The 27,139-nt window shown below is 49.0% G+C and overlaps 1 protein-coding gene across 1 annotated transcript in view; it reads left to right on the top strand.

Annotated features, from left to right (window-relative positions):
* Window positions 1–1,218: 1,218 nt before the first annotated feature.
* Window positions 1,219–27,139, top strand: part of OTUD7A (OTU deubiquitinase 7A) — a 382,459-nt gene continuing 356,538 nt past the window's right edge. Inside the window, exon 1 of the mRNA XM_069560072.1 lies at window positions 1,219–1,461. The gene's annotated coding sequence lies outside the window, so the exon portion shown is untranslated. The remainder of the gene's footprint in view (window positions 1,462–27,139) is intronic.

Here is a 27,139-nt window from a genome sequence, read left to right on the forward strand (position 1 = left end):
AGCAGCAGCAGCATAGTACACCTCCCTGGTGTAGGAAATGGCAACCCATTCCAGTACTCTTGCCTGTAAAATTCTATGGGCGAAGGAACCTGATGGGCTACAGTCCAGAGTCTGCTGCAACTGAGCATATATATAACGTTTAAAAGCAAGCAAGAAATTCTAAACTATGAGTGAAAGGATTGTTAAGAAATGAATGAGAACAGTACTTCTTGTCCTTCAGTTGCTCAGCCAAGTCTGATTCTGCGACCCCATGGACTGCTGCATGCCAGGTTTCCCCGTCCTTCACTATCTCCTGGAGTTTGCTCAAACTCACCTCCATTGAGTCGGTGATGCTATCCAAACATCTCATCCTCTGTCAGCCCCTTCTCCTGCCTTCAGTCTTTCCCAGGACACAGGTTTGATCTCCTTGCAGTCCAAAGGACTCTCAAGAGTCTTCTCCAACACCACGGTTCCAAAGCATCAATTCTTTGGCCTTCTTTATGGTCCAACTCTCACATCTTGAACGCGAATACTGGAAAAACCAGGACCTTTGTCGGCAAAGTAATGTCTCTGGTATTAGTAACCTTTAACATATGGTATTATTTGGAAGAAACGGGCGTAGCTACATTGAGAGGGTGATACGAAAGTGGGCAGTAAGCTGTGGGCCCGCCCGCCTTGGCATCAGAGAAAGGAACAGTTCCAAGTCGTGGTGTGAAAATACTTTTAAGAGGAAGGTAAGAAAGGGAGAAAAGTCAGAATATCGGTTTAAGAGGCTAAGGGAGCAACTTCAGATGAAATGTGATGCACTGCCCCCAAAGCAGGGCTTGGCAGAAGAGCCGAGACAGGGTGGATGGGAGAAAGTTTGAGATCCTGAGAAAGAAAGTGTGAGCAGAAAGCAAGAAAAGATAAAGGTGGGCGCAAACAGTGCGAGGCAGGCAGACGGGCAAAGGCAGGTTATTTCAGCAGTGTCTTTTGCAGTTTCTGAGGCAGGTACCAACGGGCACCTGGAAGAGCTAGCGCAGGCGCCTGGGAATGCGGGCACCGGAACGCCCGCGAGAGGTGTCCGGTACTCTCCTCGGAGACCGGGTCTAGCCGCGGGTGGCGGCTGCGAGCACGCGCGCTCGGAGCCGGCCGGCGGGGCGGGGGCGGGGCGGAGGTGGGGCGCGCGCACGTCCACGCGGGGCGAAGGAGAGGCGCGGCAGAGGCCGGTGACGTCAGGGGGCGCGCGCGGCCGCGGGCGGAGCGGAGAGGCGGGCGCAGCGCGCGGCCGCGGGCGGAGCGGAGGGGCGCGAGGGGCGGAGCAGAGCGCGGGAGGAGGCGGGGGAGGAGAGGCCCCCGGACAGCGAGCGGCAGCTGGGGAGGGGGCCGCTGAGCCGGAGCGCGAGAAACAGCTGATCCGGTTTTCCTCAAAGCCAGAGAAAATGGAAGTCGGGTAGCAGCTACTGCGGCGCTGCGGGCTGACTGAGCGGAGCGGCGCGGCAGGTGAGACGGCGCTGGCCGCGGTGCTGCCGGCGGCGGTAGGGCCGGGGCCGCCGGCCGGGCAGGTGCGCTGTCCGTCCCAGTGCTGCGTTGGGTGCCTCCGCAGCTTCGTGACGGAGCAGGTGGGCACAGAGGCCGGGCGGCCCCGGGTCTAGGGCGCGGGGGTCGCGGGCACAGCGCGGGGCTCGCCGGCGCGTCCGCATTGCGGGCTCGGCTCTGGACCCCGCGGGCGCCTCGGCCACCGGCCCTGGCCCGACGCGGCGCGCGTCTCCGGGCAGGGTGCGGCGCTCCGGCTGGGTCGCGGACGTTGTCTCCTTCGGGCCCCGGAGCCGTCTGCACTGGAACGTGATGACGGGCTCGGGGACACCGGCTCCTCGGTCCGTTGGGCGCACTGGGGTCCCGGGGCGCCGGCGGACTCCTGGGCACGGCACGGCAGCATCGCGTGAGGCCGCCGACCGGGTGCCCGGGCCGTGGCTGCGTGGGCCACCGCGGCCCGGTGCGCCGCTCGCTTGTTCCTCTGGGTCTGGCTGGACAGTGGGCGAACGGCTAATGCAATTTGGCTATGAACCTGGAGGCCTTCCCTGGTATCTTTTCACTGGAGGGGGTAAAATCGCATTTGCTGTGCTTTAAGTGCTCCTTTAAATTCGGGAGATGTCAGTGATGTCATCATTAACAAAAACTTTCCTTCATTGGACACAACCGCCCAAGTGCACCCTCCTCCAGTGCAGCTATTGCAGCCCTTTGAGAATCTTTGCTACAAAATAGATTTGTCTTTGCTCTGTGAACTCACCAACCGTACACAGGTGAAAACGGTTTTTATTTTTATCTCTTGGCTTGAGAATTAGTAGATTCAAGAGAGGCTGAAGGGAAACTTGTTAGATCCTCACAGATTCGGGAATCACTCCATCCATATCACAAGCATCCAGGGGAAAGTCACGCATGACACTTCCGTGGCTGTTGCCTGGCTCTATCTTTATAACTGAAAGTGAGCCATGAGATGAGAAAAATTAAAAGACATTATATTTGAGGGGGCAGATGATGTGTTGAGAAAAGGTAGACAGTGTGGCCTAGATCTTCACAGGCCCTGATTGCTTCAGGAAAATCTGCAGGTCTTCCAGCTCTCCATCACCACCTCCTCCAGGACTCCCCACCATGATGGGCTCGGGAGCAATCTGCTCTGGAGAAAGGGGTGACAGCTTCTCTGGGGCCCTCCCTGCTTTTCCTGTAGCAGCTGTGTGACCCACCAGCCTCCAAGGCTAGTTTAACACCTAAAGAGAGTTGAGAGAGTGCAGAGGCTGGGACTTAACCTGCATGGCACACAAAGTTTTGGGGAAATTTCTCCCCATAAATGGGAGCAGTGTGCCAGCATTATTGTGTGTGTAAGTGTTCCATTAGTATGGACTGTGATGGGAACAGAAGTAAGCAAGTTCCTAAGACAGTCTGCACTTCTACTGAAGCCTATCATATTGAAAGGATATTCAATGAGGGACAAAAATATTGACATTTGTGTATTTAATAGTTAATGACTTCCTAATTGGTGCACAGAAGGATACCTTAAATTATTAGTGTGATCATATTGGGTCTGTAAGGAATTTAATACCGCAGACCATGCAGAAGTTTGAGTCTGGTCAGGAGGGTGAGCTTTCAAAAACCCTGGATTGGTGAGAAGAAAACTGGAAGTAGAGCTTCACCTTAGGCTTTGGCATTCAGGGTGGCAGTGGATGGAAACCATTGCATTATGGAGTCTTGCCTCTTGTGGGTCTCAGCCTGGGTCCTGTGTGGAAGCCCCTAGCCCCGGGAAAGGCTAGCTTTCCCCTTTTCCGCGGGAAAGCTGAATTGTCTGTTCTCCCCTGTGGAGAAGGAGAGTGGCATGTCCGTCTGAAGCAGCCACGTGTGCGTGGCCTGTCACATCCTAAAGGTGCCAGATTTATTCACAGTGGCAAGGCTGCCTGAGACAGGAAGCCTTATAGCAGAATTGACTTTAAATATACATCTTTTCAGCAACTTTGCCCCCGCTGCATATGGTTATTTTAGAAATCGACCTTCTAAGTCATTGCTGAGATTTTTTTTCTATAATTGAAGTAGGCTCAAGTGTGTGAAAATTGGCTTTTAAGTCTCTGAGTTATGAGCTCTTTAGAAATTGAGTCTGTGAAACCACTCTGGCCACATATCCTTTTTTTCCCCACCTGTAGACCTGTGAAAGTATTCCTTGTAATTTTTTTGTTTTTAATTTAACTCACTGTAAGTACTTTCGATAATACAAAGCAAGAGTTTTCACTAAATGTTGATATATTAGCCACTGGTTTCCTAAAACATTTCAAAATCCTTCACTTTAAAGCCTTTTCATGCCCCCTTTCATGCTTAAGAGTATCACATCCAATTCTAAAAAGCCAAGATTGCCTTGGCTTTTCTTCTTTCCTTTGCATGTTAAGGTCATTTAATTCTTGTTTTAGGCCCAAAAGATAAAGGCTGAGTCAGCTCCCGAGGGGCCAGCAGGGGGCGTGCTAAATGCATCTTGGCAGGCCTCTACCTGAGCCACCTTGGAAAGTATGGAGGATCCCCAGACTAGGGGTGTGTACCTGTGAGCCCCATATCTCTGTGTGCCTGTCGCCCAAGGGATGGACACTGAAGGAAGGATGTGCTTTAAATAGCCAGAGGTTGCGGCTTCTAGAATGGGTCTCCCTCCATAGGGCAGCTTTCATGGCTCCATGTCTTTGGAGAGTGATGGTTGGTCCCAGTCAGAAGATTCAGTGCCTCCTCAGATAGCAGAAGGGAGAGTGTTGGCTTGGACAGGAGCGACTTGGCCTCACAGAAATCCCTGCCTACATCTTGGTCCTGGAGAGGGCATGATGGTGCCAACCAGGGCAGCCAGTGGACATGTCTCCCATCCCCCAACGATGTTTTCTCTTGGGTTTGACAACTATTGACTTAAACCCCAGGGCTCAGTGTCAGTAGCACCTCTCAGGGGGTTTATTTGCTGGCCTTGCCAACATTATTGGCTCAGGGTTTCTCAGATGAAGAAAAGCAAATGTTTAATCCCTGTATGTGTTTTTACCTGAAGAAAATGCAAACGGGAGAAAAGAGGCAACTGTGGTTTTCACTTCAATGTGCTTAATCTGATTTAAGTGTGTGCCATGTTATTCATCAGAAATTTCCTGGTGGGTCTGGAGAGCTGAGCTCCTGCCGGGAGGGTCGTCTTGCCAAGCTGGGAGGGTTGTGTCTGAAGGCTTGGATGACCATCACCGTTTCTAGTTATGGTGACTTCCTCAGGTTCCTTGTAGAGCCCAGATGCTGAAGGGAGAGAGAATACCTTGAAGGGAATAGATCTTTACTGGACACCTATCCAAATGCTATGACTGGGTAATTCTTTGTACTTCTTATTCTGTCAAAATGCTTATAGAATTGAACTGTTGATTTTACAGAGGTAAAAGGAAAAAGTCTTCCAGCTTTGTGCTTCTCTTGGAGCACTTTAAATGGCTACAGGGGAAATGCCATTCAATTAAAGACAGGTGGCACCTGATCCTTTTGGAAGCTGTCCATCCCTGAGGATGACCACAGGATATCCTACTCAAGAGGGAATCCTGAGATCCACAGGCTTTTAAAAGGAAGCAAAACATGTTGGTTCCTTTTTATGGTGTATCTAATTTGAAAATATTTTACCCGTGGAAACTTGGAAGCAGAGTTTCATTTGCCCTTGATAGCCTGCTGCATCCCCTGAGCAGTCTGTGTGTCCAACCAAGACGAAGATAACTTTAACACAGATGTGACGGAGCCAGTCAGGGAGAAGCTGCCCTCTCGTTTTGGGGATGAAGCTCCTTGCCATTCATAGTAACAGAATGAGTACATGGGTTGAAAACAAGTCATTAAAATTCTGAAAATGAGGGGTTGATGCTGCCATTTTTACCTACCCATGTTGTGGAGGTGTGTTTAGCTGGCTGGTTTACACATGGTATTTCTTTTGGAGCAGGGGGGTGTGTGGGCTGTGGTCAAGGCAGGGATTAGGAGAGAGTAGACCTTACTTTTCCTTCTGCATTAGCCACAACCTGCCACCCTGAATGAGGCATGGCCCTCTCATGCTCTGCTGCTGCTGCTAAGTCGCTTCAGTCATGTCTGACTCTGTGCGACCCCATAGACGGCAGCCCACTAATCTCCTCTGTCCCTGGGATTCTCCAGGCAAGAATACTGGAGTGGGTTGCCATTTCCTTCTCCAGTGCATGAAAGTGAAAAGTGAAAGTGAAGTCACTCAGTCATGCCCGACTCTTAGCGACCCCATGGACTGCAGCCTACCAGGCTCCTCCGTTCATGAGATTTTCCAGGCAAGAGTACTGGAGTGGGTTGCCATTGCCTTCTTCATGTCATGCTCTAGGCCACTCATAAGAAATGGAGAAATTTAACCTCCCATGTCTCCAAGGCCTTATCTAGTAAAGCTGCAGGATTCCACAAACCCCTAGTGCTTGCTATTAGATTTCTGCTATCCACTGTCTGACATTCTAAGAAGTCAAATGTACATTCATGCCAATGCAAGTTCTAAATACGTCTCTCTTGCAGATAGGGATAAAATAAACTCATTTTCTGGGTTTGAAGGATCTCACCTTTCTCCTTGCAAGGAAATATTTTTTGTTTGAGCTTTGTTTATCCTTCCATAGTTTTCCTTATAAATGTGATGGATATTTGATGTCTGAGTGAATATGCATGCATAAAATGCAGTGTAACTTTTACAAAATACAAAGGGATACCTCTGAAATTCTTTTTCTTTTCTGCTCAGTGTTTCATTCAGTTGTTTTATTAATCAGCAGTTTCTCATGATGCTAGGGATGGGTGTGAATGGACCACTCACCCTCCATGAGATTCAGTCTCTCAGTTGCTGAGATGAGTGTAGGAGCAGATGTCCTGGTGTTGCCCCTGCCAACTTGAGCCTTGATACTGCTGTGAAGGCCCCTGACTTCTGCTGCCCCTAAAGCTGACACACCCATGGTTTACTCAGATCATCTCTGTGGTTCCGTATTAGAAGTTGCCTATGATGTGGGGCTCCCCAGATTTTAGAGTATGCTCAGGGCTGGCCTGGCAGGACTGTGGAAGAGATCCCACAATGGACCACGTCCTGGGATGTGATGTGCCTCCTTCCAAGAAGGCCACCCTATCCCCCAAGACTGAGTCAATACCCTTTCATCTTGGGGGTCCAAAGACCATGGTTCCAATCCATTTCCCCACACTCCTTGTAATGATGATTTGAAGCTTTGGGAATATGTATATTATCGAAATATGAGGCAACACATTTGCATGTGTAATTTTTCATGCATTAAAAGGAATTGTCCAACATCCAATATACATATTGTTCACTTTTTCTTTTTATTTGTTAATTGAAATATAGTTAATTTACAATGTTAATTACTGCTGTACAGCAAAGTGATTCAATTATATATATACATATACATACTATATACACATTCTTTTTTATATTCTTTTTCCATTATGGTTTATCATAGGATATTTAATATAGTTCCCTCTGCTATACAATAGGACCTTATTGTTTATCCAGTCTATATATAATGGTTTGCATCTGTTAACTTCTGCCTCCCAACTCATTCATCACCCAACCCCCCCTTCCGCTTGGCAGCCATTAGTCTGTTCTCTATTTCTGTGATTCCATTTCTGTTTCATAGATAGGTTCATTTGTACCATATCTTAGATTCCATGTATAAGTGCTATCATATGGTATTTGTCTTTGTCTTTCTGACTTACTTTACTTAGTATGATGATCTCTAGTTGCACACTTTTTCTTCTTAAAATGGAGTATATTTTGCCAGTCTTTTAAATAATATCATGCTATCTCTTGAAAAGAATCATCCCTGAATAGAAAAAAAGATGGATGAGTTGCCAGCTGACTTGGACAATGTGACAAGCTGTGTGACCTTGGGCACAGTGCCAAGTGGCCCCCCAAGAGGAGAATCTCTTCTCTGGTTTTGTGTAGGTTTAGGGGAGAAGCAGATGAGAGAGTGTGCAGTGAGTCCTTCAATTCTAAAGAGATCAATCGTTCCAATAAAAGGAAGTACGAGGCAGTGTGCCCATCTCATTTACCACGAGCCCATTGCTCTCCCTTGTCAGGGTTGTCAGCTGATGGATTTACAGTTTAAACTTGTAACTCAAGTCCTAGCTTCAGTGAACTTGCTTTTAACTTTTTAAAAGCAAGGAAGCTTGTAACTTTTTAAAGAGGAAGAAGGAGACACGGGTAAGAAGAACGGAGGACCTTCTTTGTCTTAGTGATTCTTGTCGTTTATCTGAAATTGTCAGCCAGTTCTGTTAGAACAGGCTAAAGGAAGTTCCTCCAAGTCAGGTAGACTACAGACCCCCTGAGAGTTGGGCTGCATCTCCTACCTCTAGCAGGCCCCTCGGTATCATCAAATGGATTGTTAGAGAGCACACTTTCTTACTCTTGGAGTTGATGGAAGATTAGCCTTTTACATGGACAACTCGTGGGTAGGAAGAGAGGAAGGAGAAAAGCATTCCAGAGATGGGGTCCTGCTAGTCGCAGGGACGGGGGAGCCTGGTGGGCTGCCACCTATGGGGTCACACAGAGTCGGACACGACTGGAGCGACCTTGCAGCAGCAGCAGCCGCCCCATGCCTGTGAGGGGCAGTGACCGTGGCCTGAGGCCCCACCAGCATGAGAGGTCTTGGCATTTACCCTTGGGGAAAGTGTGTGGCTGAGCTCTGTGTCTGCACTGCTCTCCTCACCCTGAGAGAGCCCCTTGGCAGGGCCGGCTGCTGTTCTTGGAACAGGTCTCTGGCCTCTGAGACCAAGGGGCATCCTCTCGTCATTGGTGGTAAATGTGGCGCAGGGCAGAGAAGTCTCTGTAGCTTCTGAGGGACAACGCAGGCCCCTGTGGGAGGAAGTGGCTCTTTTGCAAGCCCTGTCACTTGCTAGGTCACGTGAAAGCTCTGTGGCTGTTTCGCTTGGCCCTGTGGCTGCATAATTTTTGGTAGGCAAATTGAAAGGCCACGCTGGATCTCTTGGGAGCCTGTGGCCTGGACTTGTAGGAATGGGTTGCACTTCGTGTTCACGTCTCTTGATTATTTCATTCGTAAAGTCTGTCTGGTCTGAGGTGCCAACTGTGAACTAGGCCCTCAGGGCCCCCTGGTTCAAAGTGGCCGGCAAACTCTGGCTTGTCAGGCCTGGCATGTGTGGGCAACCTCTATCTCCCCTGGGTCATCTTCCCACACTGCCCATGACTGACAGCATTTCCTGACAGGTTTCTTCCACCCAACTCCACTTATCCCATGAACAGTCTGGAGGGCCCTGTGTTCAGAAAGACATTGTCACATAGGGTACGTAAGGCTTCTGGGGTTTGGGAGGGGTGATACAGGCAAGAAATTCCACTGCTTCAAGTTAGAGGTGTGTTAGAAGATTGCTATGCTGCTGCATTTAAATTAGGAGATACTCTGGAGGTTGCAAACACCACAGTGAAGCAAAACACATGAAGTTTTTTGGTTCCCAGTGCATATAAAAGTTACATTCACACCACCATCCTACCGTCTATTAAGTGTACAGTAGCATTATGTCTAAATATATATCTGTATATATGCCCCTTAATTTAAAAATACTCTGTGGCTGAAAAAATGCAAGGTATCATCTGACAATACAGGGGTGCCACAAACCTTTAGTTTGTTAAAAACAAAAATGCAGCATCTATGAAGTGCAGTCAAGCGAAGCAATGAAAGGCGGTCTGCTTGTACTAGGCTGTGGGGTGACTGGAGGGCCAGGTGGGCAATGTGGGCACGGAGGCGAGTCTGTGTGTGGCCCCTGCAGGTCAAGGCCGGGCCTGCTGCGGGAGACTCCCCGCCTCGGGACCAGGCCCCCACCTTGGGCATCTCTCTAGTCCTCTGTCTCACAGGTGAGGGGGAGACAGGTAGCTGTTTGACCTCGGATACCTCATTCAAGTCCATACTCTGTGCCCAGAAATCCCCTCCTTCTCTCCTAGTGCGGACTAATCAGGGGAAAGAAAGGCCCACTCACCGCTGGGAGAGAACAGCTAGGGAAGATTCGGTGTCTCTTAAGAATGTTTGTATCCGTTTCTCATGCTGAGGAGAATACAGAGCATTTGAAGAAGGATTTATAGTTAGAAATGGGCTGTGTGGTCAGCATCCCTCCTTCTGACTGTGAGGCTCCGAGGAGAAGGCCGTGCCCCAGCCTGTTCAGAACAGGCTCTCCATGCGTGTTTATGAAATGCATTCACTAGTCCCATGGGAATTAAACTTAGAAATTTAATTATTCTTTCTAGAATTGTTTAGCTCCCATGAGTTCTAAGGTGTTAGAGTTGAGAATGCGGCTGATGTCAAATTTGACACGTTTTCAAACTTGAGCCCCCCAGTTTGGCAGTGAGCAAAGAAAAAACAAACAGCAAATTGTTTCGCGATTCGCCATGCTGTGGCACACTGCAGAGTGTCATTCTCTGCGGAGGCATCGTTCTGTCGCTTCCATATATGTCTCACAGACACTGTATGCCGTCTTAGGGAATATTAGCTGCATCTATTTGATTAGGAAAATAACTGCATTCCTGATTTCTCTTAAAATTGGAATATAATTGCCTCACAATGTTGTGTTAGTTTGCACTCCAGAGTTTGAAAAACCCTCCTCCCCACCTCCCTTTACCTGTCTGGGGTACGGAGGGCCTTAAAGAAAGCAGCAGTCTCCATCATCCATGCAGCTCAGCCTGGGGAGTGGGTGGGACCCCAAAGTTAGTACTTCCTCTGGACTCCCTCCACATACTGACACATGTTTTGCCCTCTCTGGCCCCCTGAGCAGCACTGCCCTCTTGCTCCCTGCCACACCTCTCTCCTAGGCTTGTCTCCCTGCTCTGGAGAGCCTCTAGGGGGCTGCTGGTGCCCCCAAACCTCGCCCCTGAGCAAGATTCCTTACTACCCACCTCCCTTTTATTTCAGTTTGGCAAAAGGATAAGATCTACCCAACTTCCCATAACAGAACCATGACACCATAATGGACAGGTCTGTCTCCAAGATATTGAGTGGGAAAATGATGCTTTCTGGAAAAGTATGCTAGGATTGTTTTTTTTCTTTTAAGTAATTGATGAGGCTTCTCTGTCACTGTCCTTTGTTGGTGTTCTCTTGCCTGCAAAAGTTGTCCAAGAAGGAACCACCATACTCATGATGATAAAGTGGAGGTTCATGATTCAACACTGTAGCCTTAGTGTGAAACAGCCCTTTATGAGGGTGGAAGGTCGGTGGGCCTCCCCTCTCTTCCCATACCCTGAATGAGGCCGGGTGTGGGGCCCTGAGGATGGGCATTACTGAGAACAGGCTTGTGATCAAGTAGTAACCCCTGCAGTAAGATGTGCCCAGAGCACTAGAAAGTCTAGTGTTTGAGAGTGTTTCCGGTGGCTCAGATGGTAAAGAATCCGCCTACAATGCTGGAGACCTGGGTTCAATTCCTGGGTTGGGAAGATCCCCTGGAGAAGGGAGCAGCTACCTACTCCAGTATTCTGGCCTGTAGAATTCCATGGACAAAGGAGGCTGGCGGGCTACAATCCATGGGGTCACAAAGAATCGGACATGACTGAGCTACTTTGACTTCCCTTTCACTTGGAGCAGTCTGGAGACCAGACACCTCCCCCCCTCCCAGCCCCCAAATGTACATTCTTCCCTTAAACTAACCCTAACAGAGAGGAGAAGAAGCAGAGACATTTTCCGATCAGGAGAGGGTATTGGCCATCTACTCACTGTCGTGATGAAACAACCTGTCTAAATGCATAGAGCTGCCAAGCCTGCAGCAGGGAGGACTGGGTTCCTCATGTTCCTCCCACCAGTTCCTTGTGTTGCCCAAGAGATGGGCAGTGACATTTTGTCCTGGGTTCCTGGTGGCATCTGTGGACCAGTGGGCAAAGGCATGAGAAAGCATCTTTGACATAGACATCTGGGTGTGCCAACAGCAGACTTCCTCTGAGAGTCCTGGGTACTGGCCTGGGCTGAGCATGAGTGACACAAGGGAAAATGGGGCACTGCATGATCACTGGGCAGCTATCAGGCTGGAGGGGAGGTCACACCTGAGGCATCATGTCAGCAGAGCTCAGCCAGGTGGGAGCCATGCTTCCTCCATGATGGATGAGTGGGGTGGGGGCCTCTGGGCCCAAGCACGTTCTCAAGGGAGGCAGAGGTCTTCACAAGTCCAGGTTGGGTTTCTTCATCTAGACATGAGAGTGTACTTTGTAAATTGTTTAAGACTGTGGCTCATACAGTAAAGAATCTGCCTGCAGTACAGGAGATCTAAGTTCAGTCTCTGGATTGGGAAGGTCCCTTGGAGAAGGGAATGGCAACTCACTTCTTGACTAGAAAATTCCATGGACAGAAGAGCCTGGTGGGCTATAGTCCATGGTGTTGCAAAGAGTTGGACACAACTAAGTGACTAACACTTAGGCACTTACACAAATGTAAGAAACTGTTTTGAGGTTGCTTTTTTTTTTTTTTAACATTGTTGTTACTGTTACTTTTCAGAAGCAGAAATAAAAACCTGAAATGTAGAAATAGCCTAAGTCATTTGGAGACACAAAATTTTGGGTGAAGGTGTTAGGTGGCTCCTAGTGGTTCACGCAGGAGAATGGCCCCTGGGCATCTGCTTCAGGCCCAGCAGGCTAGAGTTAGACCCACAGGCTGCACGCAGGCAGAGCTCAGCTGTGGTCAGGCTATGGGACTTTTCTGTGGGACCCAGCAGGCATGAGGCTGCGTGCCCTTTCCCTGGTGCTGTGCCACATCCTCCCCAGGGGTTGTGTTTGCCCCAGTTCGCTGCGAGTTTCCAAGTACTTGACTCTGGCTAGCCGGCGAGTGTCTGCTGGATGGACCCCCATGTTCAGGGCACTGAGTGGAGTGGATCCAGATCAGATCCCTGCTCTGACCACCCTGTGGTTTTGCACTTGCTCTGTCCAGCCACTCCCATGGGGTCCTCTGTCCCCAACATACTCTGCTTTTCAGAGAGTCCACAGAGGAGGTTGTGGGTACCCAAGTGACACTCAGAGCCTGAGTCTCCAGGCCAGTGGGGGTAGGACACCACCATCCTGGGTCCCCTGTGGGCAGGGGTGTAGGAGAGGCTGTACTTTGGGGTCAGGCATACTGGGTTCCATTTCCATGATGGTGTCTCCTGCTGTGAGTCCCTGGCTGGGACAGGTTGTCTCCTAGCCTCCACGTCCTGGCAGGTGACAGCAGACCCAGGGGTATCCATCAGCTCTCTGCAGCTTCTCTCCAAGCTCCTCTCTGTTCAGGATGGAGTCCTAACCAACTGGGCATTTGTTCCTTTCCAGCAGAGTTAGGAAGAGACCTGTCCCATCACTGGGGACCCCAGCGACCTTGGGGAGGGGTCTCATTACTCTGAGTTTCCATTTCCACATCTGGAAAAAGGGGATGTCCAGGTACCTTGCTGGGTTGTTGTGAGGACCACAGAGGCTGGTGGACAGGTGTTTGTGTCAAGATCAGAGAGAGATCACCCTGGAAACAGAAGGGAGAAGCGATCCTCTGGGAGCTCCAGAGTGAGTCCCACAAGCACCATCTTCCTGACTTGGTGGGATGCTCCAGGACACAGAACAACCTGGAGTAGGACAGGGTGGTCTGGACCCTTTGGACATTCATAAGAATTCACTTTGCATTTTCCTTTCCAGGGAACAAACTGGAGGATCCTTCAAACCTTTGTCCAGTGTGTGTCATCGACATTCATTTTTCAATGGATTATTAATAATTTAGTTGACATCTGGAGGAACCTATTTGACTGTACTTTGCTCTTGGTGTTTTGAGCATAAACCATTTGTCTTGGAGAAACTGTTTGTAAAACACATCCATACAAAATACTGAAATCTAGAAAACAAAACTAATACAGATCTTGCCACATCCTGTCCCCAGCCCTCAGAAAGGCGGGAGAACAGGTATTACTCCATGGAAATAGAAAGCATACTAGTTTTTACCCTTTCTCCTTTGCTCATTCAATTTGGTTAAAAAATGAGAAGGCCAGTATTTACACAAGCTAACAGAAGTCAAACAAAACAAGAGTATATAGTAAAATGTGAGTCACTTTCTTATGCCAGGCCCAATCCCTCTCTCAACAGGCACTGTTAATTGCTCCTGTGTATCTTTCTGAAAAAATTCTGTGGATGCTCAAGTATATGTTTTTTTTTTTCATATTTAAACACATGGGAGCATATAGTGTCCATTTTTCTCTAGTTTCCCTTTTTCTCACTTAAGCATGTTGGAAATTATTACACTTTTAGTCTTTTGGTCTATATAAAATGTACTCATCTAAATTTAATTTAATTTAATAATGACGCATTTGCTGAATTTAAGCTCAGTGTCTTCCATCTTGGAGTTCCCAGCATGTCCCTTCCAGGGCTGGTGGGCCAGCCTGTAGTAACGCCATAGTCCTAGAGTACGCAGTGGCTGGCCCATCACAGGGCTTCTCCCTTCTGTTCCCAGGGTGATCTCTCTCTGATCTTGACACTAGCACCTGTCCACCAGCCTCTGTGGTCCTCACAACAACCCAGCGAGGTACCTGGGCTGGCCCTTGAGCAGGAAGGAGTGCCCCTTTATCCACACCCTGCCATGTGGGTTAGGCGGGTACTCAGAAAGAAGAATTAATTAGGGAGAAGGTGTAGTCTCCATTCAGCCCCTGTAAAGTTAGGGGGAAACTCTGAAATGTGTTTGCCAGCTGCCATGCTGAGTGGTATCAGCTCAGCTCTGCTCTGAAAGCTGACTGAAGTGTGTGCCCCGCCTTCTTTCCTCACCCTCCCGTTCCTCCTGTCTCATTATTCATGTTTCCGTTCCTTCCGTGGTCTAGACACATACTATTTGCCCTCTCGTGGGTAACCTCAGTTTCCGGTTACCTGGTCTTTGTGCTGTGTTTAGATGGATTCCAGGATCACACGTCCTGGTCCTTTATTAGTAATTCTAGAGGAATTGTCGGGGCCTTTCTTTCAGTTCCTCTTTCAGTTGGAGTTCGTTGTAGAGTTTGTGGATTGTGATCCCCCACTCTCTTCTTAAATGGCTCATGACCCTCAGTGGAGAATTTTTGCAAGCTCTAAAATACCTCTTGCATGAGTATAAAACTCTTGAGTCCCACCTTCCCTTTAAAACTTTATAGAAATATTTCTGTCTTTTAGCATTGAGGATTATTGTTAAGATATTTGAGCTCAGCCTGTTTTCTGCCTGGATGTTCATATGATTCTTTTGATTCATTAACTTCTCCAGACTATTTCTGTATGTTCATCTTTCTGTATCACATTTTTAAAAAACTGTGCACAGTATATCCCATCATCTGACAGAGACAAGTCACTTTATCCGTTTAGTGTTTCTTCTGTGTCTTATATATGTCATTTCTTTGAGAAACTTGGTATTTCACATACTTTGCCGTTTCATTTGCTCGTGTGTTTGCTTGGTTGGTTGTGTTTATTCTATTTTTTAATGGCTTCTAATGTGCTCATCATTCCTACCCCATTTATTTTCTTTCTCCATTTCTTTCCCAAGATCTTGTTTTTCTGTTGGTTAATAATTTCTTCTTTGATTTTTAAAAGTCTTTTTAGGAGAGTACAATTGGCAGGATAAAGGCCCCTCAAAGATATCAATATCCCAATCTCCAGAATCTGTGAATATATTGGGAGAATTGGAATTGGGAAAGTAAAATTGAATATGGGGTGAAGGTTGCCGTCTGACTTCAAAGTAGTGGGATTATCCTGGGTTATCCTAAGTGGGCCTGGTGTAGTCAGAGGGTACGTGAAAGGGGAAGATGAAGGACCAGAGAGGCGTCAGCACAAGAAAGATCAGTCCTGATGTTGTTGGCCACAGGAAGCCATGATCCAGTGCATGTGTGTGGCCTCCAGACTGGATACAGCAAGGAAAACAGGGCTTCCTGCAGTGGCTGGAGTCATGACCCCCCCCCCCCCAATGATGTTCATGTCCCAACCTCCAGAACCTGGGAATATGTTCACTTATTTGGAAAAGGAGACTTTGCAGATGTAATTAAATTAAGAATCTTGAGTTGGGGAGATTGGCCTGATTTTTCCAGGTGGACCTGAGTAACCCCAAAAGAGGCAGGAGAAGCAAAGTCAGAGCAGACCTGAAGATGGACTCAGGGCAGGGATGCAGTTTCTGGAAGGGGAACACCAGCCAAGGAATGGGAGCAGCCCCTGGACACTGTGCAAGGCAGGGCACCTTCTCCCTGGAGCCTCCAGAAGGAACACTGTCCTGCAATACCTCGGCTTTAGCCTAGTGAGACCCATTTCAGACGCCTGATCTCTAGAACTGTAGGATGATATGTTGCTCTTGTTTTAAGTTACCAGATTTGTAGATTTGTTGTGAGTTGTGTCAGCAGTAACAGGAAACTCACAGAGACTGTAGGGGAGTATGTTACTAAAAAAGTTCTTTACCTCTTTGCTTTCCTCTGGGCCTACAAATGCTTACCCTCCTCCTCCACCCCATTTCTAAGCCTGATTCCCGAGTTGGTTACTTTGTGACTTTAGCGCATTTTTGAAGAATGGGGTAGGGTTGCACTTCATTTCAAGTTTATAGTCTGGAATGCAAGAGTACACTCTTCAAGTTGTATTTCTTTTGCCCAGTTAGGAGCTATGTTCCCCAGTTCTTCATGAATAAATTGGGTGTTGCTCCTGGCAGCCCTCAGTGTCATGTATTTGCTACCTGCCTCTGCCTCTATACGAGGCCGAATCCACAGTAGGCCAGTCTACTGAGTGGTTCTGCGCCCATGTCCAAGTGATCCTTTGCAAGCTGCCATGGCAAGGTCTTTATCTCCCCATGGGTCAGGAGTGGGGCACTGGCTTGCTGTATCTCTTCCTGATTCCTTTGGTCTGGTCCACCCAGGGATTTGTGCACTCTGCTCATGTCTGTTTTCTTGATTTGTCAAAAGTGGAATATATTTCTCTTTCTAATTCTCTGTCTGCCTTTTCATTGTTTTGAGGGCTTTCAGAGAAAGTGTGGAGGAGTAAACCATTCACTGGAAACTGCTTTCTGGTGGGCAGGTGTAGATGCTGAGGGATTTTACTCATCATCTTTGGGGAGCTCCTTGTGCTTTGAGAGAGAGAAATGGGTCGCCGTTTCTCTTGGGGTCTGGGCATTGTTGAGCATTTGTGGCTTTGGGATTCCTTTTCCAAGATTTTTTGTTTTACTCCAGAATGCTTTTTGTGTAAAAGCCCTTGCATTAGATTAGACAAGCTATTGTATAAAAGATTTGACCTCCCATGCTAACAGCCTGGGAGAAGGTGGCAGATGCGTGCCACACCGGACCTCTGGCCCAAGGCTTCCGTACCTCTGAGGCCAGATCCTGTCCCTGCCATGCCCCAGCAGCCTTGGACTCACTTCCTGTGTCTCTGAAATCTGTGTGGCTTTTTGCATGTTAATCAATAAAGCCTGAATGAACACTTGCTGCTTTAATCACTAATGAATATTAAATTAATGCTGTAATCCCTAAGCAGTAGAATAGCTTCCAGTGATTGCCGTGTGTTTTTCTGACATTATCTGGTTTAAATCTCATAGCCATCCTGTGAGGCAGGTGTCACGGTTCAGCCTCATTTGGCCATTAAGCCAAATGGAGTGCCCGGAGATGCCATTTGTCTGTCTTAACGAAGCACAGGCTGCCTTCACAAAGGCTAGACCTGGTCCTTGACATCCAGGAAGTGTGTACTTACTTTGTTGGGTTGAGTTGAAGCTTATGAACGTCTTTCATTCTTTTCCAAGCTCTTTGTGTGTGCAGATCTGTTGGCTCCAAATATGTTTGGAACAGCTTCGTTGTAGTGATCTAAGATTCATTTGTTTTAAAGATTGAATTTTAGATAGTTATATGTTAGCAACCTTCAGTTGTGCAGTGTTTCTCTGTCATTCAAAACCCATGGCAACTTAAAGGTAGGAAGCCCTAAATTCTAAGGAATGAGAATTCATGAGGATTTTACTCCAGCCAGACCCATTTTGGGCTGACAAACTAGTTTGCCAGTCAATCAGTGTGCAAGGAGGAGAGTGCCCACACTGTCTCTCTTCAGTTACTGGGAGAGAAATCCACTGTGCAGTAAAGATAGTAAACTGATAAGTAAAAAGATAGTAAACTAGAATCTCTAATTTTGTTTTTTTTTTTTTTTGCCCGCCTTCCATTTCGTAGGGTCCATAGGGTTGTATGGGGATGAGTGACTGGTGGGCCATGGCTTCAGAGAGGCCTGCCGGGTCAAGCCTGGCATCCCTCTAGACAGATGGTCAGCAGCACCCGAGACTCAGGTGAAATGATCACTGTGCTGTTGCCAGTGTGGTGGAAGGACAGAATGTACCTGGTATTTGAGAAAGACCATGTCCTTGGGTTCCCTGAACAACCAGAATGTGTGAGACTCAGAGAACGTAGCCCTATAGCCTTCCTGAAGCTTCTTTGGACACCTGGGATGTTGAGAGAATGAACTTCCTCCTGCCCGCTCCTCTGGGCCTCCCCCGGACATGATTCATGCTGGGATCGGTTCTGTGACATCAGCTTTTAGCTCTTCAAAGATTGCCTGTTACCACTTCCCTCTCTTCCTTCCTCTCCCAGTTTGTCATTTATTAGTCTGTGGCCTTCCCACGTGGCACAGTGGGAATGAATCCACCTGCCAGTGCAGGAGATGCAGGAGACAAGGATCTGGATTGGGAAGATCCCCTGGAGCAGGAAATGGCAGCCCACTCGTATTCTTGCCTGGAAAACTCCATGGACAGAGGAGCATGGCAGGCCACATGCAGGTCATAAAAACGTCGGACATGGCTGAGCGACTGAGCATGCACGTTTGTTCTGTTATCCTGATTTTTCAGCAGTTCTCTTGCAATATGCCTTCATTTAGCCCCCTGCAGTGCATTCTGGACACTTTCCTCGGTGTTGCCTTCCACCTGGCTAATCTGCCCTCTACCCAATCCACATCAAATCTACTGTAAAGAGCAGTCACTTGGTTTTAAGTTTCTGTGATTGTTATTCATTTCCATAAATTTTCTTAATTTCCCATATTCTTGTCTTTTTAAGAGGTATCGTATTTACTTAGGGTTTTGATCACTTTAAGAAGTACTTGCATCTGTCATTTAAAACTGTATGTTATGGTCTCTGAGTAATGATTTGTTATCTGCACTTCTTGATGGTGGTGAGCTGGGAATTTTTGTCTGGTGTCACGGTTTGCTGGGCCTGCTGGCCCTGTTCTTGGGGAGTCACTTCCCCAAGGAGACTTGTGTCTCCTCACTTGATTACAGCCTCATCTTTGCTTGGCGCCAGGGTGGGTGCATCTGGCCAGTGAGATTGTGTTTGCTTCTGCTAGGTCCACAGGGGGCTGTGAGCCCAGGGTCACCTTGCGTGTCAGCTCCCTGGGCTGGTGGTTTTGGAAATGGGGGCTGTCTGAGGTGCACACCCACTGAGACTCTGCCCCTCATCTGTTTGTCATGCAGCCTGCAGGGAAGGCTCTGGCAGTGCTGTGTCCATGGTAAGGATGCAGTCAGTGGGAGGTCAGGACTGAACTGGCCACAACAGATCCTGTGTGCCTGTTGAAAGGGTGGCTAATTCTGAAGGTGGGACCAACTTGGGGAGTAGAGCTACTAAACAACAGGGCAGTGGTGAGTATGTATGTTTGTGTGCCAAGGCCTGGGAATGCCTTGATGAGTGGTTTCCTGACAGTGCCCTGTGGTGGGAGGAGGCTCTTTTGGCTGTAAAGAGACAAAGGACTGGCAGGCCCTTCCCAGCCAAGCATACTGCAATTTCCGGAGGCTGGCTTGCTTCTTTTTATCGAATCAAGTTTAAATGCAAAGCATTGGATGTAGAAGAGCACAAGATACCCCAGGAATGAGTGCCAAGTCAGTGCAGGGAAAGGAGGAAGGCAGTCCATATACTCTCTGCTGGAATGTTCTTGAGCCTGTTATGTGGATGCTGTCTGAGGTTTCAGCTGTAGAAAACTTGAAGAGAAGAAGAGCACAAAGCATTTTAGAGTATTGCCTACAGCTAGGGCAGTGGCACCCCACTCCAGTACTCTTGCCTGGGAAATCCCATGGACAGAGGAGTCTCGTAGGCTACAGTCCATGGGACTGCTAAAAGTCAGACACAACTGAGAGACTTCACTTTCACTTTTCACTTTCATGCATTGGGGAAGGAAATAGCAACCCACTCCAGTGTTCTTGCCTGGAGAATCCCAGGGACAGAGGAGCCTGGTGGGCTTCCGTCTATGGGGTCGCACAGAGTCGGACACTACTGACGCAACTTAGCAGCAGCAGCAGCAGGGAACCACTACTTGAAATTTCAAGCTTAGACACTCCCTCTAAGTGGACTGGTCCAGCCCGCCCCCTCGCCCCGGGTACACCACAGTTCATGGATCTCTTGCCACATTTTGGCTGCTGGCTCCCCCGCCCTTCCCTGGATGCAGAGCCCTTCCAGCGCCAACCCCTGCATCTCCTATGACACCTTTATGGTTTCCCCACTCATGGCACCTGGGAGCCCTGCTCTGCGTCACAGGGTGTGTGCTCTCCCAGGAGCATGAAGGGCGGGCTGCCACTCTTTGCGTGTTGGTACGCCTCACTCATGGGATACCTTCTTATGGTGACCAGGCCATGACATTGGAAAAGCTCTTTAGATTTCCAAAAGAAGGGAACACTTAACTGTGTTGCAAGTCCTTGTACCCTTAGTGCCCCCTGTAAAGCCTTGCAATACCCACATGCCCCCCTGAACCTGTGCACACTGAGGTAACTTTGTTGCTTCCCGGGAGTGTAGTACTCATTACCACGTCACTGTGGCCTGGGTCTTGACAAAGAGCCACCTTCTGGTCGTAAAGGGTGGGACCACGGCTAGTTGTACTCAGTGGAGGAGAGTCCTGTCGTGCTCTGCCGTGCTCCCACACCCTTCATTCATTTCCATCATCTGCTCTGTGGTGTGCTGGTGTGCACTGCTCTCCTGCTCTGGGCGCTGTTCTCCTGCATGTAGGGAACCAGGCAGCATTGTCTCAGGAGTAAAAGGCTTCAGTCACCTCTGCAGTCGGCCGTCTGTATCCATGGGTCCTGCATCCATGGGTTCAATCTACCACAATCAGTGATGTTCTAAGAACTATTCCATAAAGTTCGAGAAAGCAAAACTTGAATTAACTGTACTTTGGCAGGTATTTACATAGCATTTACATTGTGATAAGCATTATAAGTAATCAAAGGGTGATTCAAAGTGTAAGGAAGGATGTACAGTGAGGTATATGCAAATATGGTACCATTTTACATAAGGGACTTGGGCATCTGTGGATTTTGGTGTCCTCAGGGGTCCTGGAACCAACCTCCCATGGATACTGAGGGGTGACTGTATTTGCTCCTGGAAGGTTTGAATCAGTTGTGCTTTTATATAAAATATCTCCAGGTGTTCCTATTACATCTTGAACTTCCTCTGCAGTCTGACCACTGCTGCTGCCCTGACACACAGGGCTCATTCAGTCCAAATTGGTCCACCCAAAGGGATGGCAGACCTACTGGGCATCTGTCTTCCTCATTATAGTTTAGGGGAAGGGCAGGGAGGACTCTGTGGTGTCCCCCACAGTCCAGGAGTGGTGGGACATTTTATTAACTGTCTCGGCATTTAATTTTTTGCAAAATTATGCTGCCCTTGATTTTGTGTCATCTAATTCATTCAGCAGACATTGTCTAAACATTTTCTTCCTCCTAAAAGTAAACAATAGCCTTTGAAAAAAATACTCAGTGGAAAAGAAGTAATCATGTGCGAAGAATGTTTCCTCCGGTTTTGTTTTCCTCTTTACCTGGCATTATTTATTGAGCTTTTCCCACATTACTGAATAGCCTTAAACTGAGGTCCCCATGGCCACATGGCACTGAATGGGCTGAACATGCTATAGTCAGTGAATGATCATGGATTGTGGGCTCCGGAGGGCTAGGCAGGCAGCCCTGCCCAGCACGTGCTCCAGGTCAGACAGTGGGTCATCCAGTGCAGTCTGTTGGGTCACCACACACGGGAGAGCCTGTTATTCCTGATGCTACTGCTGGAACTCTCCTTTCAGTCCTGATCAGGGGTCTCTGAGGTAATTTTACTCTGGTCTCTGTCACACACCATCATTCCAGCTTTCTGAACTTAGCAACAGTGTACCCAAGGAGTTTACGATTCCACATCCTTCCTCTGCTGCTGCTGCTAAGTTGCTTCAGTCATGTCCGACTCTGTGCGACCCCATAGATGGCAGCCCACCAGGCTTCCCCGTCCCTGGGATTCTCCAGGCAAGAACACTGGAGTGGGTTGCCATTTCCTTCTCCAGCACATGAAAGTGAAAAGTGAAAGTGAAGTCGCTCAGTCGTGTCTGACTCTAGCGACCCCATGGACTGCAGCCTACCAGGCTCCTCCGTCCATGGGATTTTCCAGGCAAGAGTACTGAAGTGGGGTGCCATTGCCTTCTCCTACAAGCCAGCAAAAGGACGTTTGGGGCGGTAGGCAGAACAGTAGCTGCCCTTGGACCAGCAGAAGGAACGCAGCACCAGGAGAGGTTGTGTGGCTCAGATTCCAGAACTTGGGATTCTTGGGCATTTGAATTGGGGAATGGGGAAGAATTCAGGCACCTGGAAGTGACAGGAGAGGCCCAGGAGGCAGGAGCTGGAGGGAGGCTGGGGGACAGCAACCAGCAGTGGATGGGCCTCTGGGAGAGTGGACCAGAACAGCAGGCTGTAGGGGCAGGAGGCTGGAGACCCAGTCCTGCAGAGGGTAGGACGAGCGTCAGCAGAGAGGAGCAGAAGGAAGCAGCCTGGATGCCACGTTCCTGGGGCTGGGCCACTGACACCCACCTCCCCACCCTCCCCACCCCCACCACCCCAGCACTATGGGCCCAGCTGTTTGCTGGAGACCCTGGGCTCCTGTCCCTCCCTCTACCCCTTCTCCTCTTGTCTTCCATCTCTTCCCCTTCCTCCCCTCCCCCCTCTCTTTTCATCGCCCTCCTCCCTCCCTCTCTTCCTCTCTCCCTCCCTCCCTCCTCCTCCTCCGGGGGAGAGCCAGCAGTGTGCCCCAAGGGTCTGCTGGCCTCTGTTTGCTATAGGCAGAGTGCTGGCCTCTCCACCCCCACAGGCCCTTCTTCACTGTGTGTAGGACCAGGTTAGAGCCTGGGGTCTTGGCACATCAGTGTGGAGAGAAAGGCGGTGCAGTAAGGGAGGAAGTGTCTCTGGAGATACTCGGAGGAACCTGGTGGGGAGAGCACTGGGCAGTCGAGGACCCCCAGGCGGGCCCCATCCCTCACAGTGGGTGTTTGCCTGAGGTCTCAGGATTTATAAAAGATGCCAGGCCAATTCTTCTGCTCAACTGGCTCCCCTGGCCCCCGGGGTACGTTGTGTGGTAAGAACCAGTGTGTGGCCAGCTTCACGAGGGCAGAGGATTGAGAAGGTGGCTGATGTCCTGGGGCACACAGGTCCACCTGCTTGTTGGGAAAGCTGGGGCCAAGCACTGGAGAAAAACCGGACGGAACTCCAGGTCTCGTGCCACTTGGCGGCCTCTCCTATTCACCTCCCCTGAGAGCAAGGCCCAGGGTGGCACAAGGTATGTGTAGATGTCAGGGTGCAGGGGTACGCCATCCAGGGCAGCTGAGGGCATGCCTAGGACCATTCACCGTGGGGAAGGTTAACACATCAAGGCTCCTGCTTTGTAAGATTATTATTGTAAAACAAGTAGTATGATGGGAATAGGCAGGTGTTTGGATGGCAAGGAGCCATCGTATTTGTGGTACCTCTCAGGAGCCCAGCAAGGAGGAGCAGCCTCCTGCCAGCTGCAGAGGGGAGAATGGACGCCTGGCTTGCTGCCGGGAAGCGGTGTCTCCTGGCTCCCCTCTGTGCTGCTCTGTAAGTGATGGCCTCGCCCCTGGCTCATGGGGACAGTGAAGCCATGGGTGGGGCCCTAGACGGTGGGCAGAGCCCAGGCACACCTGCAGGATGTATATAAGCGCTGTGCCCATGGAGCAGGGCAGGCCTCACCTCAGGCCTTGTTCCATGGGGCCCACCTGTCTACCTGCTACTAGCTCTTACCTTTTGTGCAAGGTTGGGAGGGTTAAATTTGGAATTTAATATTTGTTATTTATTTAAAAATCCTCTGAGTTCTTAACGTTTGGGGGACCCTCTGTGGTCTGTGGAATCAGACATTCTGAGTGCCCTTGGGCCATGTGTCAGGACCAGGGAGACAGGCAGATGCAGCTGTGGAACTGCTTGTGAGTCTTAGTTTTGTTTTCCGTTGCCTTTTGTGCCACGGTGTGTGGGTGCCTGGGCCACTAGAGCAGCCTCTGCCTGCAGGGGAGAAGGAGAGGCCGTAGAGGAGGCAATGGAGGGATGATCTTCCCCATCGGCGTGGCCTCGGCTCAGGGTCCCAGAGAGAGGAGAGCTCAGGTTCTCTGGGAAATTGTGAAAAGATGTTTCCAGATGATGAACAGGGGATAAACGGTCATTGTCCTCCCTGTTTTAAGATTTCCCATGAGCATGTCCTTGGAGATTTTGCTGGACCTGGCAGAGGAAATTTCATTTGAAAGCTCAGGGGTGTGTTACACTGCCTGGGCAGTCCTCACACAGGCCGCATGTTAGCTGGGCCTCTGTGACTTCAGGGCATCCTAGGTGGTCAAAAGCATTTTGGTGCAAGCTCAGAGCTCACCCTGCATGGAATGGAGTTGGTTCCTGGACTGTACATTGTATGCCTGCTAGTCCTTAAACTATTTTGTTTGAGTCACAGGACAGAAATAAATAAATAAACAGGCCAAAAAGGATCACTGTGACACGGCCAGGGTTTGTGCATTGTCACTGAGCCCAGCGAAGGCTCATCTGTGATGCTGCTGCAGATGTTTGCAGGAAACGTGGCCGTCGCCTGCCGTGAGCCTGTCAAGTGGACGTGGTACCCACTTTCATTTTAAGTTGTAAATCTTTTTTCATATTCTTTTCCAATATGGTTTGTTACAGCATGTTGAATGAATGGTAAGACCTTGTTGTTTATCTGTCTTATATATAATAGTATGTATCAGTTAATCCCAAACTCCTAATTTGTCCCTCCCTGCCCTCCTCCTTTGGTAACTGTAGATTTGTTTTCTATGTCTGTGAGTCTCTTTCTATTTCATAGATAAGTTCACTTTATCATATATTTTAGATTCCACGTATAAGTGATATCATATGGCATTTGACTTTCAAGTTATCAATTTTTAAAAGAGCTGGAAACAGAATTGGTGGAAAAAATTACTGTCAGAACGTGTTTTAAAGAGACCAGATTAATGAAGGCTCAGTTGTAATTTTTATTTTCGAGGAAACCATTTTAAAAATTCTTGTCACATGGAAGATGGAAGCTTCCAAGAGAAGTCTCCCAGAAGATGGGTGAGATTGGCTTCCGTGTGTCCCGGGCATTTTTCTAGGGCTGTCAGGAGGGCGATCCTGGGGAGGGTGGACAGAGCAGGGCGGCCAGGCCCAGTTGGCCTTGCTTTACGCATTTCCCTCGTTGAGTGAGGACTGAGGTCTGCACAGCTGAGGTGTGGGGTTGGTCACACACTCGGCAGCATCTCAGCCCTCTCCTGTGGGTGCCAGTGGCATTCATTGCAGTGCATGTTGCATTATCCTTTGAGATCTTCGGGGGCAGGTGCTAAAGGTAAATCCATCTTTCAGACTGTGATGAATTGGGGGGTTTTCTTCTATTTTGCTGTTGCTTCAGTCAGGAGAGACATGCTTTAAATAGGGAAGTGGCGATGTCATTTCCAGGCGCTTTCCCAGCACTAAGTAGGTCAGGGTTTTGTCACAGTTTTGACGAGATCACAGGTGAGTCACTGTAAATTTGGAGAGAGTCACGAATCTTGTCAGAATACACAGTGCACTTGCAGTCTGGTTAAATGGTCTTAATTCCTGGCCTGTGGAGAGTCCTCTTGCTCCCCACTCCCCACACCCCTCCTCATGGCACAGTCTCTGCTGAAACCTTAGAGGGTGGGGGAGTGGTGGTGCAGTGGGTCCCTGGGGACATGCCCTCCCTGCTGGCTGAGGACTATCTGTCATCCTTCCTGCCTGACAAAACCAAGTCCTGGAAGTGGATAAGAGAACTGTCCTCTCCCCCGACCTGAAGCTTTTTGTGCAAGCGCAGCCTCATTCAGAACGGTACATAAGTGCACACAAACTGACACCCCTGTGATCACAGCGGCACCTGGCCGCTGCTGTCCCTGTGTCTCATGCCGCATACCTGCCTGGCCTCTTGCACTTCCTGTCTGCGAGATCCCATAGCACATGCTCTTCCTCCGGCTCCTTTGGCTCCTCGGGGTGTTTGTGGGGTCCGTGTAGGTCCCCATGCTTCACTGGCTCTCGTTCATTCCCAGTGCTGTGTGAGTAGGCGACATTCCCTGCTGACAGGTGTTGGGGTGGTTTGCAGGGTAGGCTCTCGGAAGCAGGGAGCTCTCCTGGAACATGTCTTTGCTAGACATTTGGCTGCATGTCTGTTGGGAGCATACCTAGGAGTGCAGGTGCTGGGTCACGGGGCTGGGGAGCTTCAGTTTAGGATATCCTTTGGCTTCCCCAGCAGGTAGAGGCCAGACTAGAGTTTCCCAGGCAGAGAGAATAAACCCCAGTGGCAATATGGGACTTACTGGATTGGCATGAGTTCAGGTAAGGATCCAAAGGCACTTTAGTCAGCAGTTATACTCAGACAGCTGACAGAGGAGAACTGGTCTTTATAGAGGTGGATTCTGCATTTAAATGAGGGGTTCCTATCCCACTGTCTGCTGTGTGGCTCCCATAACTTTTTCTCACTGTGCTCAGCTGATGTCATCTACCAATAGGACATGTCCTGCCCTGATAAACCCACTCGGGTGTCGGGTGAGGGGCTAAATCACATCTTCCTGCTCCGCAGGGGTGGGCAGAGGCTGAGTAGGCCCACCACGCCATCATTGCTCGCTACATGTGCTGCAGAAGCTGCATCTTATATTGAGCTGTGTCTCAGATGGCCCTGGGGCTAAGGAAACCGCCACACATGTGTCATGTCCTGGGCACCTCGTGGCTTAACTCAGGCTTCAATCAGCATCACATCCACACCCTCTGAGGTTAGGGATCAGAGACAGGGCTACCCTCTTTTCACAGATGATGAAACAAAGGTTCAAGTTAAGTACTGGCCCAGGGTCTCAACTTGACTAATAAGAAAAAGGGGCCTGGCCTGTATCTTCTGGCCACAAACCCCGTGGTATTCTGCTACAGTGCAGCCCCCTCCCCTGTTTATCAAGCAGGTAACTGAAAGGTGGTACTTTATTTTACAGTGACTCTTAACAGGTTTGTCTGAACAACTGGCTCCTTTGGTCTTGGCAGAGGGCAGCCTTTGTAACCTCCTGCTTGCACAAGTGATGGTGAACCTCTCCAGCCACAGGACCAGTGGTCCCACCAGGGTGAAACCATCACAGGCCTGTCATTTGGGTATCCATTGATGTGCTAGTTCACACCGATTCTAAAAAGTTATTTTAGAAAATTCAGGTAATGGGATATAGTCGGTCAAGTCATGTGAAATCTAAATCTTCAAGAACATTTGGCAGTAGTGTAGATTTTAACCTTTCCTGTTGGTGTGTGGTATTTTCTGAAACCTTAGAGTTAACCTCAAAAGCATATTTTCCAAAATTATTGATGTCTATGATAGGAAGAAATAAATAGACCAAGAATTAGTATAGTTAACTTCATGGTATGTCTGTCATTAAAGGAAGCTT

The sequence above is a fragment of the Ovis canadensis genome, chromosome 18 (assembly GCF_042477335.2).
Source record: "Ovis canadensis isolate MfBH-ARS-UI-01 breed Bighorn chromosome 18, ARS-UI_OviCan_v2, whole genome shotgun sequence".
NCBI classification, from domain to species: Eukaryota; Metazoa; Chordata; class Mammalia; order Artiodactyla; family Bovidae; genus Ovis; species Ovis canadensis.